This window comes from Hylobates moloch, unplaced genomic scaffold (assembly GCF_009828535.3).
Source record: "Hylobates moloch isolate HMO894 unplaced genomic scaffold, HMol_V3 SCAFFOLD_6, whole genome shotgun sequence".
NCBI lineage: Eukaryota > Metazoa > Chordata > Mammalia > Primates > Hylobatidae > Hylobates > Hylobates moloch.
In genome coordinates this window covers 83,202,084-83,220,075 of record NW_026652281.1, presented here as the reverse complement: position 1 = coordinate 83,220,075, position 17,992 = coordinate 83,202,084, and the positions used below count along the sequence as shown (strand labels likewise).

The 17,992-nt window shown below is 40.9% G+C and overlaps 1 pseudogene; it reads left to right on the top strand.

Moving 5' to 3' along the window:
* The first annotated feature begins 743 nt into the window (after window positions 1-743).
* LOC116470586 (ubiquitin carboxyl-terminal hydrolase 17-like protein 6) overlaps window positions 744-17,992 on the top strand; it is an 18,860-nt pseudogene continuing 1,611 nt past the window's right edge.

The window sequence follows — 17,992 nt, the reverse complement described above, 5'->3', positions numbered from 1 at the left end:
CCACCCAGCCTCTTGAGGCCAACAGGGAGCATCACTAGTTCATCCTGAGGAGACACTAGGGTTGACATGAATCCCCCCCAGTTCAGGCCTCCTGGGAAAGGTGTGAGAGGGATGGAGGCACCCCTGGTTCCTTGTCACACAAGCAAGCAGCCCACTCGGCCCAGTATTGCAGGCCAGTGAGCACTCAGTCGGTCCTGGCATCAAGCAGAGGACATGGCAGGATCCAAGAAGCGCAGAAATGTGTCCAGTCCCCAGGGTCCTTCAGCCTCTGTGGGGGTCTGGGGGCCTCCAGTCCCAGGGGTCCTTCAGCCTCTGTGGGGGTCTGGGATGGCCTCATGGCCCCATTTTTCAAGATGAGGTGGGAGGTTTCTGTATGTGGAGAGCACTGGCTTGGTCATCAGTGGTTCTGTATCTGTGCCAAATGCCAACAAAACAAACCCCTGAAGACATTTCAGGATGATGCTCACTTAGGAGGGGTTGAGGGCCTGATTTAGGGAGCCTCTGTTTTTTAAATATATTTTTCGATCTTGAAATAAGGTACACATATGAATGTGTGTGTGTGTGTGTGTGTACATATACACTGTTTTTCACTCTTTCAAATGTATGTCTTCTGTAACCCTTTTATGCTAGAATATCTGAACATGAGAAATTTGTATCTTACCAAAGCATAATTTGAAAAATTATAATGCAAAGACAGGTCCAGTGGGGATGCTAGAAAGACCAGGTCTTATTAGGCAATAACAATGACGTGCTCCAGGAAGCTATGCATATTCAACGTGCAGCTCTTCTGTCTGGAAGGCACAGAGGATCTGGGTGGCAAGGCGGGGTCACCACCCCCACCCTGTGTTATGAGCACGCCTGCTCCTCTTAGGGCCCAGGGGCATGGGACTCTGCCTGTTGATCCTGGAATCCTCGAAATTCCCCCATTTCTCTGTGTCTGTTTTGCTGTCCAGGGAACCAGCCCCCAGAAGGTGCCTGTGTGAGCACCCAGGTTCAGTTCTTCCTCCATGACACTTACAGACACTCTCTGTGGACAGATAACCCCTCAGCAGAGAGCAGCACACAGGGCTCAGTGCCTTGACATCTGAGTAGACCTGACTTTCAGGAGCTCAGGGGCCCAAGGTCACCTTCCAGGACCCAAGGACCTCTCCGAGACGCGCATGACCCCAGGGAGCCCTTCCTCCCTCCACCTCTGTGCCTCCCCAGTGACCCTTGCACCTCTGTCTGTGTTGCAGATTCCTCAAACACAAGGAAGGGCCCTGATGTGGGGATGTCAACATGGCACAGATTGATGTGGATCGTGATCGTTTTGGGAACTGTGTTACTCCAAAAAACTTTTATAATCTTTGCTTAATTTGTTTTTAAATATTTCCCTGGCTGGGCATGGTGGCTCATGCCTGTAATCCCAGCACTTTGGGAGGCAGAGGCCGGTGGATCACGTGAGGTCAGGAGTTGGAGACCAGCCTGGCCAACAAGGTGAAACCCCGTCTCTACTAAAACTACAAAAATTAGCTACGCATGGTGGCGCACGCTTGTAGTTTCAGGTACTCGGGAAGCTGAGGCAGGAGAATCACTTGAACCTGGGAGGCAGAGGTTGCAGTGAGCCGAGATCGTGCCACTACACTCCAGCCTGGCGACAGAGTGAGACTTCATCTCAAAAAAAAAAATTTTTTTTCCTGACTTTAACCTCTGTTTTTTAGAGGGCACAAATTGTTCTTGTGTTGTTTCTATTTTACATTTTTTTCCTGAAGTTGTTTTCCAATTGTTTTCATTCCTTCCAAAGTTTTCTTTACTCAGTTTTGAGTTTTTGTAATTTTAAAAGACTTCTTTCATGCTTTCATTTTCTTAATGACCTTTACCTCATTTTTAAAACAAATCCATAGTATGGTAAGTTACATCAAGATGGACTGTTTTTACGTTTTGTAGTGGTTTATATTCTGTATGTATTTTACATATATAAGTGCTAATGGCCTGGTGCAGTGGCTACTGCCTGTAATCTCAGCAGTTTGGAAGACAAAGGCAGGAGGATTGCTTGATCCCAGAAGTTTAAGACTAGCCTGGGCATATTTATTTGCAAAGGGAATGAATTAAAATGCTTTGAATGGTAAATGGTGGTTATAGTTGAAGGGAGAAGCTATGGGGGTTTTCTACCTTCATTTTTTTTTTTTTTTACAGTTCTCTATTATTTGGAATTTTGTAATATGTAAGTGTTATTTTTTAAAATTAGAAGAATAGTATGTTTAAGTACAAGCAAATTATAACATTCAAATTCTAGGGATGACCTGGGTTTATTTTTCCATTAACTTTAAACTAATTATTTCTTCCGTTAATGAAGATTCTCTAGGGAGGTTGTAACTAAACAACTGCCATATTGGATTATCCTTTTAAGAAGTCTGAAACATCTAGCCGACTTGCCTCAAAATCTTTTCCAATTACTTTCCTCACTTGTGAAGGACCCTCCTTGTTCTATTGTAATGACAGCTTGACTCTTGGCCCCACTACTTGCCTACAGGCCTCTACCTCACCTTTAAACCATTCTCCTATGAGGTGGTCAGAGGACAGCATCATACCCACGTGTTGAGGAAAACCAGGGCAAGTGTCAGCTGGGAATTAGGGAGCAGGAGAGGTGGACACTGCTGTCATGGAGGAGCAGGATCTTGGAGTAGTGAGATGTTGATCTCTGTATAATCTTCACATCACTGCAAGTCCCTCTGACAGAACCTCAGCCGTCTAACTTTATCTCCTTGTTTCTTCCCATCAGGTCTTCAAGAACCTCAGCTGTTCAACGATGAGACTCCACGTTTTCTTCACTGCTCTTTTTGCCATCTTCCAAGTACTACCCGGTAAATACCAACATCATGGCCCTTTCTTACTATCATTATTTTGCTTTTTCCTCTCCCTAAGTCAACAACAGTTGGAAGGTTAAGGATTCGGGGGCTACTCAGAGGTCATCTTTCCACCCCAAAATAACTTACTGAAAAGGTAAAAGAAATTCCTCTGTAAGTGTCTGCTGTGTCTTCATGATGTTAAAAGTCCTGCTAAGGGCCGGGCGCAGTGGCTTAGGCCTGTAACCCCAGCACTTTGGAGGGCCGAGGCGGGCGAATCACGAAGTCAGGAGATCCAGACCATCCTGGCTAACTGGTGAAACCCCGTCTCTACTAAAAATACAAAAAAAATAGCCGGGCGTGGTGGCTGGTGCCTGTAGTCCCAGCTGCTGGGGAGGCTGAGGCAGGAGAATGGCGTGAACCCGGGAGGCGGAGCTTGCAGTGAGCCAAGATGGCGCCACTGCACTCCAGCCTGGGCGACAGAGTCCAAAAAAAAAAAAAAAAGTCCTGTTAGGTCACTATCTTCTACTCTCTGCTTTCCCCCAATAAATTGGATGATTTGAGGACCAAATCTATTGACTCATGTGATCAGTATAAACTGGGGTGGGGACAAAGATTCTTTGTATTTGCCCTGACCAGAGACTTGGTGCCACTCATCACAGTGGTGACTTCAGTTTGCCTGAACAGGGCTTCTGTCTTAACAGACTGTGAGAGTTGGGCCAGGTCATGTGGGGTAGGGGAGCAGGGGTGCCTGGAGAGATGGACCAGGCGATAGTTATTGATCCTACTGCACCCCTGACACATGAACCAACGCCTGTTTATTCCTGAGGGAGGAAAGATGATTTGGTCAGTAGTTATATCAACAACAACGGGAAATTATGGGAGATTGAGAGGGCGAAGGGAGGAGAAGCTGAGGCCTTGCAATCAAACCCACTTGCTGTTAGTGTTTAGCTGGGAAAGGTGGAGATTCCGTCTGCATGGTGAGCTCTCCTGCTTTCCTCCTCAGACTTTTGGCTTCATACAAACGTCTTTCCATTTCTCAGGCATCACTAGGGCCCTCCATTTTGAAAGACCTGGGATCTGTCTGAAGCGCGGAACACCGAATTGTGAGCCTTTCAGAGGACCCGGCAGGGCTTTCACCATTTGCTGTAAAGTAAGGAGAAGCTGATGGACGAGCCCCCCAAAGAACCCAGGCGCGGGATCTGAAGCATGGCTCCTTTAGTCCAAATGACAGCAAACATTACTCAAGTCCACATAATTGATTATTATCATTAGGACTGATTAAAGAAAGATATGTTTCCCATGAAGGGGTAGGCACTGGGTAGGAGAAAATTATAATTAAACTTATATTATGTTTGAAAGTTTGCAAAGCATTTTATTCACATAACGTATTTAATCCTTAAACCCATTTTGGTTTATAGACTCCGTTTCACAGATGTAGAAACTGAAACTCAGCTAGGTTAAATAACTTGCCCAAGATCACGCAGTCTAAGGTTTTTCTTTCAGTGCAAGGTGCTCTGGAAATACTAAATAAATAAATAGCCTAAAATAAATAGCCAGATTTTGGAATATGTTGATCTGAGTTTCTGCCCCATGGTGTTGGCCCTATTGGCTTTCATTAGCTAACACTGTCTTTCCTATCTTTTATTTACATATTTCACAATATTCATTTATCTGTTAATTGACAAGTGAAAACTTGTATGCGTTTATGGTGTACAACATAGTACTCTCTAAATGGAATAGTCAGTCAATCTCAGGGACCACCTTCCAGGGAAAACAGTGGCTCACACATACAACCGCAGCAATTTAGGAGGCCAAGGCAGGTGAATTGCTTGAACCGAAGGTTCGAGCCCAGCCTGGGCAATATGGCAAGTTTCCACCTCTACAAAAAATTAAAAAAATTTAAAAATTAGCCGGGCCTTGTGGCATGCACCTGTAGTCCCACCTATTCGAGAGTCTGAGGTGGGAGAACTAGTGGGCTGCATTCCCAGGAGGTTAAGGCATTGTTATTCACAGGATGAGGTAGGAAATTGGCACAAGATAAGGTCATAAAGACCTTGCTGATAAAACAGGTTGCAGTAAAGAAGCCGGCTAAAACCCACCAAAACCAAGATGGTCATGAGAGTGACCTCTGGTCGTCCTCACTGCTACACTCCCACCAGCACCATGACCAGTTTACAAATGCCGTGGCAACCTCAGCAAGTTACCCTATATGGTCTATAAAGGGGGGGCATAATCTACCTCTTGTTTAGCATATAATCAAGAAATGGCCATAAAAACGGGCAAGCAGCCCTGAGGGCTGCTCTGTCTATGGAATAGCCATTCCTTTATTTATTTATTTTCCTAATAAACTTGCTTAACTTGCTTTCACTTTACTCTACGGACTCGCCTTGAATTTCCTTGCACGAGATCCAAAAATCCTCTTTTGGGGTATGAATCCAGACTCCTTTCCGGTAACATATGAATTCATAAGTAATTAGATTTCCCTATTATTTCAAGTTGGTTTCTTTCCCAAAGCTTTGTCAGTAACTAGAATTCCCATACATTTCTGGAATGCATGCATGAAACTCATTGTGCAACTCTTGCTGACATCAGGGCACCAAAACATCTACAAATGTATTTATCATGACCTACGTGACTAATACGGTCCAAATTACCCTTAAGCTTCTGCCTTAAGTTCCATAAATACCCCTAAGGAAAATCCACTGCAGCACGCTCAGTCCTCTCTTGCTGAAGCACCTGCTTCACTCTGCTGCAGCGTTATTTCTATCTAATACAACTTTCATTTTCAAACCTATTCTGATTATGTTAACCTTGATCCCCTGGCTAAGGTAGTGTGTCTCCTCCAGGGAACTTACTTGCTCCACGCTGTACTCTTTGTAAGCAAGTCCCTAAGCTTAGGCCATGCTTAAGGTGTGGGGAATTAGACTCCACTTCCTCGAAGTGGTGTATCTACATAAGTTATTTGCAATTTTTCTGTATGGGAAATTTGCCTCTTCTCCTCATTTATTTATTGAATCACTTATTTATATCGATAGAATCTTATGGATATTATTTTATACATCAGGTAATAATCAGAGACTATGATACTTTTTTTGTTGTTGCTCAAATATTCCAGCTTTGGCCATCAGGAACTCTTTCTGTTAACCTTTGTGTTACTTTGACCTACTACCCCCAATATTTTGTTTTTGAGCACTTTGTAGTTTTTCGAATCTTAGAAAAATGCTTTCACAAAATCACTAATCTCTTGGTTAAGGTGGTGTCTGCTAGGATTTTTCTCTACATAGCTATTGTTTCTCTTTGAAAGTACTAAATAACTTGGGGGAGATACTTTGCAATTATGCAAATATCCTATTTCTGCTTAAACTTTCACTGTTTAAGGATGGATCTTGCCTGTAGTAATTATTAGTGTGGTGTTTTACTGTTAATATTCTATTTCCTCATTGCCCCTTCCTTCATTAATCATTCATTAATGAAGAGCTGTCCCTTACTGATTTGGTTATTTGTTCATATCAAATATGACTCATGGCTATTTATTTTATCCTTTGGGTTATAACTCAAAACTTTTTTACTAGGTTGGTTCAAGTTTGGCCATTGGGAGCTCTTTCAGGTTTCTTTTGCCTTTATGCTTTTTCTTTGAGCATTTCCTTACTTTCTGACATTACAAGGTGTTCCATGTTTATCTTATATTTTCTCTGTCCCAGTACAGGAATGAATTGGTTCTTTAAGGATTCTGGATCCGTTTACTTAAACATAGTACTTGGAAACCAATACCCATGAATTGATTCTTTAAGGGTTCTGGGTCCATTTACTGAAACATAGCACTTAGAAACAAGACCTGAGCACCAGGTCTACTCATTGCTACTGAGGTGTCACTGTTTCTTGTTTTCCTAAGAGGTTAGATTTAGGAAACATACATGTGAACATTAATTCATCCACTCATACACACGTTTGTTGTGTGTGTATATATATGTGTGTGTGTGTGTGTGTGTATACATTTTTTAAAAAATCCATGCTCCACATTAATATCTTCAACTGCAATCCAAAATCACAGTGTTCATTCTGCCTTTCCCATTTCCTTACTTATAACCTGTTTACTAAACCTGCCTCTTATTATTTATAATTTTTTTATTTGTTCATCATTAGGATATACATTGTTTTAAAATTGGTAACACAACTGCTGTTAGAAATAAATCTAACAATTGGAATGCAGTGCAGATGAAAGACAACATAAAGCCTTTTCATCTTTGTAGTACTCGATCAAAATAGTCTTTCAATGTTACTTAAGTCAATTCCTTTCTTCCCCTTCCACTTTAGTGTGTGTATTAGTCTGTTCTCACACTCGGGTGTGAAGAAATACCTGAGACTGGGTAATTTATAGAAGAAAGAGGTTTAGTTGACTCACAGTTCTGTGTGGCTGGGGAGGCCTCAGGAAACTTACAATCATGGCAGAAGGCAAAAGGGAAGCAAGGCACCTTCTTCACAAGGTGTCAGGAAGGAGAAATGCCAAGCAAGGGGGGAAGAGTCCCTTATAAAACCATCAGCTCTCATGAGAACTCACTCACTATCATGAGAACAGCATGGGGGAAAGCAGTCCCATGATTCAATTACCTCCACCAAGTTGGACATGTGGGGATTATGGGGATTATAATTCAAGGTGAGATTTGGGTGGGGACAAAAAGCCTAACCATATCAGTGTGGTCATATCATTAATTTTTTTAATACAGTTAGATTTATTTGTCACAATCTGCATTCTATTTTTCTTCCCATCAGGTTACTTTATATATGGTAAAATTCAAAGTTTGTTGTGTTTAGTTCTGAGGGATTTGCATATGCAGAGCTCTGTGTTCATTGCCACACTTCTATATGGAACGTTGCTTTCATCCCCAGTTTCTTTGTGGTAGTCTATTTTCACACTGCTGATAAAGACATACCCGAGACTGGGCAATTTATAAAAGAAAGAGGTTTATTCGACTTACATTCCACGTGGCTGAGGAGGCCTCACAGTCATGGTGGAAGGCAAAAGGCATGTCTTACATTGTGACAAACAAGAGAAGAGGGCTTGTGCAGGGAAACTCCCCTTTTTAAAGCCATCAGCTCTCATGAAACTTATTCACTATCAGGAGAACAGCATGGGAAAGACTTGCCCCCATGATTCAATTACCTCCTGCTGGGTGCCTCCCACAACACGTGGGAATTCAAGATATTTTGGTGGGGACACAGCCAAACCACATCACCGTTTACAGACAAACCCTTCCTGTGACTCTGAAACCCCGACAGCCGCTGATCTGGTTTCTGAGCCTACAGTTTTGACTTTAGTGTCATATAAATGGAGTCATGCAATCTCTAGCCTTTATGTCTGGCTTCCTTAATTCAGCAACAGGCCTTTACGATTCATCCAAGTTATTGTATGCATCAATCATTTATTCCTCTTTGTTGCTGAGTAATCTTTCATTACATGATGTTCTACAGTCAATTCACTCATCAAAAGACAGATGTGTGGCTTACAATTTGGGACAATTATTGGTAGAACTGCTAGAAACATTTACATACATGTTTTCAGTTTGAACGTACATTTTCATTCCCCTATGATACATACGCATGTGAGGGATTGTTGAGTCATTAGGTAAGTGTATATTTTACTTCACAAGGAACTGCCAAACTGTCTTCCAGAGTAGCCATACTATTTTGCATTCCCATCAGTGGTGTATGAGGGTTCAATTTGGTACAGTAAGGGAAGCTGCTAAGAGAAAAGATGATTAAGAAATTGTTTTTGGACTGTTTCAAAATGGGAGACATTGAGTTACTGCTGAATTTGGACTTGCCAGTCTAATCAGCAGTCTTCCCCTGTAAAATTTGATCTTATCTATGCTGAAAACCATTCCTTAGGTTCTAAGAAAATGGTTCTAAAGAAATCTTGATATTTGGAAAGATGCCTTTGGAGAGAAGAAAATAATCACTGTCTCTCTAAATCTTGATCCTCCGTAAATCAATGAGTTGATTTCAGTAATGTCTGAGTTCTGATTCTACGTGTTAATGCCTAAGTGTCAAGTTAAGTATTTCTGTAGAAGGCCAACTTATTTTCCTGGCTGTTTAATAATCAACTGGGATCCATCACTTGATACCCAAGAGCTGTTAAGGGGCAAGGATATAAACAAGTGAGAACAAAATCTCTGTGAGAGCTGAGTGTGGTAGCTCACTCTTGTAATCCCAGCACTTTGGATGGGAGAATCGCTTGAGGTCAGTCTGGCAACATAGAGAGATCCTATCTCTACAAAAAATTTTTTTTAAATTAGCCAGGCAGGGTGGAGCATGCCTGCTGTCCCAGCTCCTAGGGAGGTTGAGGTAGGAGAATCACTTGAGCCCAGTAGTTTGAGGTTGCAGTGAGCCATGATTGCACCATTGCACTCCAGCCTGTGAGACAAAGTGAGACCCTGTCTTAAAAATAAAAACAAAAACAAAACCTCTGGAACTTTTTAACTTATAGCCAACACACACATACCCATACACACAGCCTTCATCCAAAAATCCATAGATTCACAGACATATAAACAGCATACAGGTGTCTTAGAGAATAACCATTTCAGTGGTTAGAGGTGAAGAAACTGAAATCTAGGAAAAGAAAGACCTTATCCAAAATCAATCAGGGAGTTAGTGGTGTCACCAAACCCAGATTCTACATTCTCCCGCCTCTGGTCCAATGGCCTAAAAGTTAAACATGTTCTCAGAAAGAGGGTCCACATAAGTGGTGATGCCTTTATTAAGCAGAAGTCAGGGGCTGTGGTTCTCCTGGGCTACCCTGAGGCTCCTTCAGCTGTTGCAGCTACAGCCTACAGCAGTGTTTGTACTGGCTTTTGCACTGTGCAGGAAGGATAGAGCAGCCGTGGGTTTTTTGGCACCTGCAGACACCACCCATGTCTTCACATTCATGGAATCTATCCTTTCTCTCATATCCTTTAAGGGAAGAAGGCGGAAAGAAACAAAAAAGTAAAATCCTGTTTAAAAAAAGTTACTAGAATTCATCTTGTTTAGCACACGATAGTCCACAGGCAAAACTGGCTCTGCTTCTTTTGGCATGACGCGCGAACTTAGGACAGTTTTTACATCTTTAAATTATTTTTAAAAATTCAAAACCAAATTTTTGGTGATATATGAAAATTATATGAAACTCAAATTTCAGTGTCCATAAATAAAGTTCTGGAGGTCGACAGCCACGCTCATTTACACATTATCTATGGCTGCTTTCATCATACACAGGCAGAGGTGAGTCGTTATGACAGAGATCACATCGTCCACAAAGTCCAAAGAATTCGTTACCTAGTCCTTTACAGGAAAAGCTCACTGACTGCTGTAGTAGTCTCTTCTGACTGTGCCAGAATATATAGGTATATAAAATTCACTTCCCTCCACATGCTCTCCATAAAAGCTTTCTAAAGCACCTTGCTTCTTCTTGACAGGGCAAAACTTTACAAGTATTGAGTAGAAATTAGTCAATAAGTATTTAATGAATAGATAACTACAGTGATGTCCTGAGTATTCTGATTCCTGAATACGGTGCCTTCCATATTCTCTGAAGTGTGAGTTCTTTCATAGTTTGTGATCCTTTCAGTGCCAAAGCCGAGACATGGAGTAGGCACCTGCCTTCCTATGCTCAGTGAGCTAGGCTGGAAAGAGAATGACATGACATGCAGGAGGTTGACCTTAGTCCTACAGAGAGCAGGTCTAGAGAGCCAGAGAGAGAATGACCAACAACCATAAGAAAACAGTGAGTATGAAGGATTTCCATTAGAGTTTATGTCTGTTGAAGCCATGGCCTTGTGATGGAAGGCATACTTAACTAGGATTAGGAAACTTGGTTTCTAATTCATGCTCCATCCACCACAACTATAGTTATTGGCAACAGGTTTTCCTATGTGAGCTATGTGAGTCACAGATGCTCCTAATGTCTCAGAAGAAGGATACATATATAGATACAGGTATATGTCCATATCTGTATCTACATCCATATCTATAGCTATGTATCTGTCTATCATCTATGTAATCTATCCTCTATCATCTATATTCTATTAGCCATCTGTCTATCTATCTATCTATCTATCTATCTATCTATCTATCTATCTATCATCTATCTATCATCTATCTATGTCATCTATCATCAATCATCTATCTTTCACAATCAGGCAGTAGTCAAGGTGGTGGCCGCTCTACCAGTGGGGGCTGAGCAACCACAGTGAGCAGTGCAGCCCTGTGGCCATGATGCATTTGTAACAGAATTGGGAATTAAATGTTTGCTCTTTTAGGATACCAAGATTTGAACGTTGTTTTCACCACATCGTAACCTGGCCCATGCTAACATATGCAGAAGGTTGCCAGGAAAATGTGAGACCTCTAGTTAAATTTGAACATCAGATAAACAATGAATAATCTTGTAGTATAAGCTTGTCCCAAGTGTTGCATGGGACATACACATATTTAAAACTGTTCCTTTTTGTATATAACTTAGTAAGTAAATCTATTTCAGGTATTGTTGAGTATTTGCTAAGAGCGTAATATTGGCAATGAAACCAACTTTAAGCTTGAATCTAGGCTTCATCACATACAATCCTTGTGACTTTGGGCAAGTGATGCCATTTCTTAGTCTCATATGTAAGACAGGGCTAAAAATACCTGCCCCAGAAATATTGTTCTGAGGAGTACATGGGAGATAATGTGTTGAAACACGACACATCTTTGCTGTGATGTCTGGTAAAGAGAAAGTGGTTAGCATTATTTCTTATTAGTATTAGTGTTGTCGTTGCCATTGCTTTGGTTCACATGGAATTGGTTTGTAAGCTGTGATGCCTGCTATTAATGTTACCTATCACAATTGTTAGTTATGTCTGGTATCTATTGCGACAACTAGAAGAAGGTAATCTTGGGAAAAAATTTTAAATTTCTTTAAGCTTCTCTCTCCTGATTTGTAAAATGAAATTTGTTGTGCATGCTGTGCTTTTTCTCAGCTATGTGGCTGTTCAGTTATTCCATATTTCAGTGCATCCTTGGCTGATGAATCAATTTGGCCTACGTCAGCTCCAAGGGCATCCACCTCATCATCCTCTGGGTGGACTAGTAGCTTACCTGAGGCTGTTCGTATCAGACATCCAAGAAGGAGAAAGAGAAGGAAAGCAGTCTCATGATGGGAAATGAGTGGTCAGGATTATACGAAAACCGTACAGCCTGAAGGTGGCTCTTTCTTCAGTGTACATCAATTTAGGAGGACAAGTGATCTGGGAATGTGTTTGAATTCAGCTGGGAAACTAACACAGGAATAGAAAACCAAATATTGCACGTTCTCACTTATAAATAAGAGCTAAGCATTGAGCAGACATGGACATAAATATGAGAATTATAGACACTGTGAACTACTAGAGGGTGGAGGGAGGAGTTGGGTTAAAAAATTACCTATTTGGTACTATGTTCAGTACCAGGGTAATGAGATACATACTCCAAACCACAGCATAATACAATATTCCCATGTAACAAATCTGTGCATGTACCTACTGTATCTAAAGTAAGTTGAAATTTTAAAAAATGAACATACATAGAGTAAATGGATCTTTTTTGAAATAATTTTGGGTAACTAATATTTAAATCCAGAAGCAGCATTTTATTGCACTTTTGTTTCATTTTAGCCAATTTCTGCATGTATGTGGCTAAGCACACAAAGGCGTGATGCAAAAATGACAAAAGAGATCTGCTGAGCTACCTGCAAATGCCTTTCAGAAATAAAATAAAGCATCGTTTAGTGGTGATGCTTCTTCTCAAGAGCAAATGACTCCACTTAAAGTAAATCACTGCAAAATTGAAAAAGAAGAAGAAGAAGAAGAAGAACAACAACAACAACAATTCAACTAGAAAGAAAAAGCTTGCATTCCTGATTCAAATGTTCAAATTATGGCATGGGTGTAACCTGAGAATGTTCCATCTATGGACTCATGATTACAGATCCAAGTCTCCTCCTGTTCAAATAGAAAGGCTTCACAGTAATTTTGCATTTTCTGGTGGATTTTCATTTCTGCTTATGGCTCTGAGGTTTGGTGCCTTTTTTTCCCCCAGAATAAATTATTATAAAATAGTGATTTTAAGGATTCATCCATTTATTCATTTATCCTCATTCATTTCATGTCCCTGCATCTATCAACTTTCCCTTTGGAAATAAAAAGGAAACCACCCTTTAAAATTTTTTTATTTCTTCCATTCTATAAAAAAGTTTATTTTTAATGCCAGACCATGTAAGGGCAGCTATTTTAAAATTGCATTTTGATTAAAATTGCATTTTGAGTTCATGCAAGCTTACTTTCTATCAACTGCCTGTTTCCACACATCTATGGATTAAATAAACCAATATTTAATACCACTGACATTACATTATTTCAAGATCTGAAAGTGCTTCATGAATCATTAAGGAGAGGTTAAATTCTCTCTCTTCTTTTCAAATTTCAGTAGCTTTTGGGGTACAGATAGATTTGTTACACGGATGAATTATATAATGGTGAATTCTGAGATTTTAGTACACCTGTCACCTGAGTAGAGTACATTGTACCTAACATGTAGTTTCGTATCCCTATCCCTGCCGCCTTCTGAGTCTCTAAAATCCATCATATCACTCTGTATGCCTTTTTGTACTCATAGCCTAGCTCCCACTTATAAATGAGAACATATGGTTTTTTTGGAAAACCACCCATTTTAGAAGCTAAAAAAGGAGAAGAAATTCTGTAAATGGAAATTACCTTTTTTCCTTCGTCAAGTTCAATTTTTGATTTTTTTTTTTTTTTTTTTTGGCTACCTGGTTAAAAGCGATAATTCTAGGCAGGCTCTTACCATGTCAAAGTTTTGCATAGATTACAACTAGGTGACACATCGGGGCCAAAGAATTTCTTAATCCATGTAGTGCAATGCATTCTTACGGTAAAGGAATTAAACAGCAGAATGTATACAAGGTAAAACACTGAAATTCCTCCTTGTCTCTTTCCCCTCCACATCTGTGTTGCTTTATATTGTTTCTACATCTCTCTCCTTCTCTACACTGTGAGCTTCTAAAGTAACAGACACTGTGTGATTACCTTACTTCCATAGTCCCGGAGCAGTACCAAGCAGAGGTGAGGTACTCACGTATTTGTTTAAACAAATGAAATTTGAATGAAAGAATCAATACATGAATGAATAAACTGATGGAGGGAGGAAGGAGTTAAGGAAGTGCTGTGGCCTAAATGTTTGAATATTTGTGTCTCCCCATTCATCTGTTGAAATGCCAACCCCCGTGCTGGTGATGATATTACAAGGTGCGGCTTTGGGGAGGTGATTAAATCATGGAGCTGAAGCCCTTGTGATGGGATTGCTGCCCTTATAAAAAGAGACCTGAAGGAGCTTGTTTGTACCTTTCACTACGTGACAACACAGAGAAGGAAGCGAGCTCTCTCCAGACACCTATGCCGGTGTCTTGACCTTGGACTTCCAGCCTCAAGAAGTGTGAGAGGTAAACTTCTGTTCTTTATAAGCCACGCTGTTTATATTACTTTTTAATAGCATCCCATATGGACTAAGGCAGAAAGGAAGGAAGAAAAGAAGGAAGGAAGGAAGGAAGGCAGGAAACTCAGGGATGCATACTTTTTGAACTCTCTAACAGTGGTCACCCTACATTAATAATCAGTGTGTGTTGAGAAGCCAAAAGTTAGATTGTTGCTGAGATGTAGACATCAGATAAATCAGCCAAGCTCTGATGTAAGCTGTGGTCTTTGCAAAAACAGAGACAATTTTTTTTTTTTTTGTACCTAAGGATAAAAGAGCTCTAAAGTCAGATAACCCTGGTTTCAAAGCTTTTGCTCTGCCATTCATTAACTGAGTGATCTTGTGCAAATAATTCAACCTTTCAAAGCTCCAGTGTCTCCTGTTTATTTAGTGATGGCTATAGTGTCAACCTCCTACTCCGTGTCTCAGAAAAAAAAAAAAATCTTAGGAGGAGTCCATTGCTACCCAATACCTACCCACACAGAGAGTTGTGTTTTAACTAGGATCACCACAAGAGTTTCAACCCCACCAAAAAGTGGGCAAAGGATGTGAACAGACATTTCTTAAAAAAGGACATTTATGCAGCCAACAAACATATGAAAAAAAGCTCATCATCACTGGTCATTAGAGAAATGCAAATGAACCTAACCTGTAAGAAGAACTTTTAAGTCAACTTCTGGATACCTGAAATCACACAAGATACTACTTTTCTCCATAAGGCCTGGAATGTCTCAAAAAAATCCCTAAAATTTAAAACTTAATAAGGACAAGTTTGCCAATTAGGGCCCATGGAATTAGAGTCTGGTAGGGAAACTTTGGCCATTTTGGGTGTGGGAGAAAGATGGTCTTAGATAAGACCTAAAATTGTAGGAACACACTGAATTTCACTTATTCAATGTTGGCATAACTTAAGTTTACATAATTTAGTAAAATAATATTGAAACTCCTCTGTCACTCCAGTAAGAATGAACATTCTTGAACACCTATCACGCACCATGAATCTTGAAAGTGGTATCTTAGTTGACATAACTTTTACCTGAGATAGGCATTTTCTCTGAGCAAGTCAATGCAGATTATACAACTAGTGATTGAGCTGGGATTTGAACTCTATCCACAATTAAAACTTTTGCTTATTTTACAGTCTTTTTTGCTAAAAAAGAAAGATAATACTTTTTGAATAAAGGAACACATCTCTAGTGAGATAAACTAGTTCTGTGTGTTTGACAGCAAAAGAGCTTGAGGTTTAGAGCATGAACAGGGTCGTGCACAAAAGGTTGTCTGAATTGCACTTTCCTAACAAAGGGGGAAAATCTGCATCAGGTGGGTCATGGTGGGTCAAGTGGGTAAAGGTCAGTGCTCCCTAAGCAAGCTCACAGGATAATTTATAACCCAAACAGAAATACTTAGGGGCCTATTATTGATGGTTACACTGGAACAACAGACATAAACTGGGACTGCCCCCAGACAATCTGGGTATATTTCTACCCTGTCCCTAAGGAAACTCCTTTGTTAGTAACCACAAATTTATCTGCTGTGGGCTTAGTTAAAGCCTTGGGGTTGATCACTGTCTCTCCATTGTCCTCCCCATCACCACCCTGGAAACTGTCAACAACACATTGACCAATCACAGGGGTCTCCTAGGACACCGAGATCATTGCTGGCACCGGCTTGTCTTTCTAGCTCATCCCAGTTCTCTCAGCCCAAAGATTATGGTAGGAAAAGACTTGAGAAAGAGTACCACCTTCTTCCACTAGGAAGTCATGTCAGCAACTCAATAAGTATGTATTTCTGATTTTACACTATGGTTGAACACACTTTTACTTCTAATTACATACCGTCCACAATCGCATCCTAAAAGAGACAGCATTGTCACAGGTAAGCATTCTTCTGGGAGGAGATGCTGAGAGGGTTTTCCTGCTTACCCATTCTTGGGGGGGTGTAAAAATTCATCTATCTGTTAGAAAATCCTCATCACACAAGGATAATGCCAAATTAGTTTTGGAACAAAGTTAGGGTATCAGTGAACAATTTCTTTAATATTTTAGCCCATGTATCACCTCCTGGGTTGGGAGGGGTCTGGTGAGGATGCTCTAATCTGCCTATCCTCAGTGTCTCTGTGCATAAGCGGCCTCCTCCAGCCCCCTCCTCAGCCTGAGATCAAGTCTTCATTCTTGCTCCTCATTTACCTCTGTCCTTAGGCAACTCCATGAAACTCTCAGTAAATGAACTAAGTGTGTTTCTGATGTTTTCCCTTGGTCCAGGGGAAACGTAGAGATTAAATGTTTCCACTTTGAAACTTTCAATCAGTATTTGAATCTTTTACCACATAGATATCTATTTTTGTTTAGTGATCCTGACCTAGAATGAAAGTAATGTTTCTGGTAAAATATTTTAAATAAGTCACACAATTTAACACAGAGCCTGTGAGGGTTTTGCTCCCTCGGCCTCAGCAATAGTACTATTGTGATAGTAATGATGATGATGACGAATATGTCTTAGTCCATTTGTGATGCTATGACAAAATGCCTTAGAATGAGTCATTTATAAACAACAGAAATGTGTCACTTACAGAGACTGGAAAGTCCCAGATCAAGACCCTGGCAGATTCGTTGTCTGGTGAGAGCCCATTCCTTACAGAGGGTGGCTTCTAACTGGACCCTCACAAGGTAGAAAGTGCAAGGGAGCTCTCTAGGACCTCTTTTATAAGGGTCTTAACTATTTGTGAGGGCTCTGCCCTCATGACCTAATCACTTCCCAAACATTCCACTTCTTAATACTATTGCACTGGTGATTAGATTTCGGCATGAATTTTGGGGGAGAGACACAAACACTCAAACCAGAGCAAATAATGATGGTGATGATAATACTGATAATAATAATAATAATAATAATAATAATAATAATAATAATAATACCACTAGAAAGTAAAGTGGAGGCTGAAATCTATTGTCTACATTCCTGTCTCCTACACTTACACCCTGAAAGCAATCCTCTTTATTGCCTCCTACCCCTTCTTTAACCCCAGTTGGCCCCAATGGAAACCCACCTTGCAGTGGGTTCCTCCACGCTCCACAGGCTGTGTGCTGCATGTGCCTTTAGGCAAGGTCACCTGAGGGCAGCTTCCAGTGACCACATAATTAGGGGTCAGATCAATGGGCAGAGGCAGGGCTGAGTGAGGTCATGCAGAAGGCATTGTGACCCTATTGACAGAAGTCAGGTTTGAGTGGCAGTGAGGGAAAGAAGGGTGGTAGGATGTGGGGACTGTGTAGGCACCCCTTTCATAGGGTTTCCCTGAAAAGCTGGGCAAACGCAAAAGATGACAGTTCTTGTGTGTCCAATAAGTGTTTTTCTTTTAGTTGGTGTAGATACAGTAGAAGGGAATAAGAGATAGCGCAGGTGAGAGAAAGAATTGCTGGAGTCCTGATGTGGTTTGGCTCTGTGTCTCCACTCAAATCTCATCTCCAATTGTAATCCCCACATGTCAAGGGAGGGATCTGGTGGGAGATGATTAGATCATGGAGGAGGTTTCTCCCATGCTGTTCTTGTGATAGTGAGTGCGTTCTCATGAAATCTGATGGTTTAAAAATGGTGCTTCCCTCTTCTCTCTCTCTGCTGCCGCC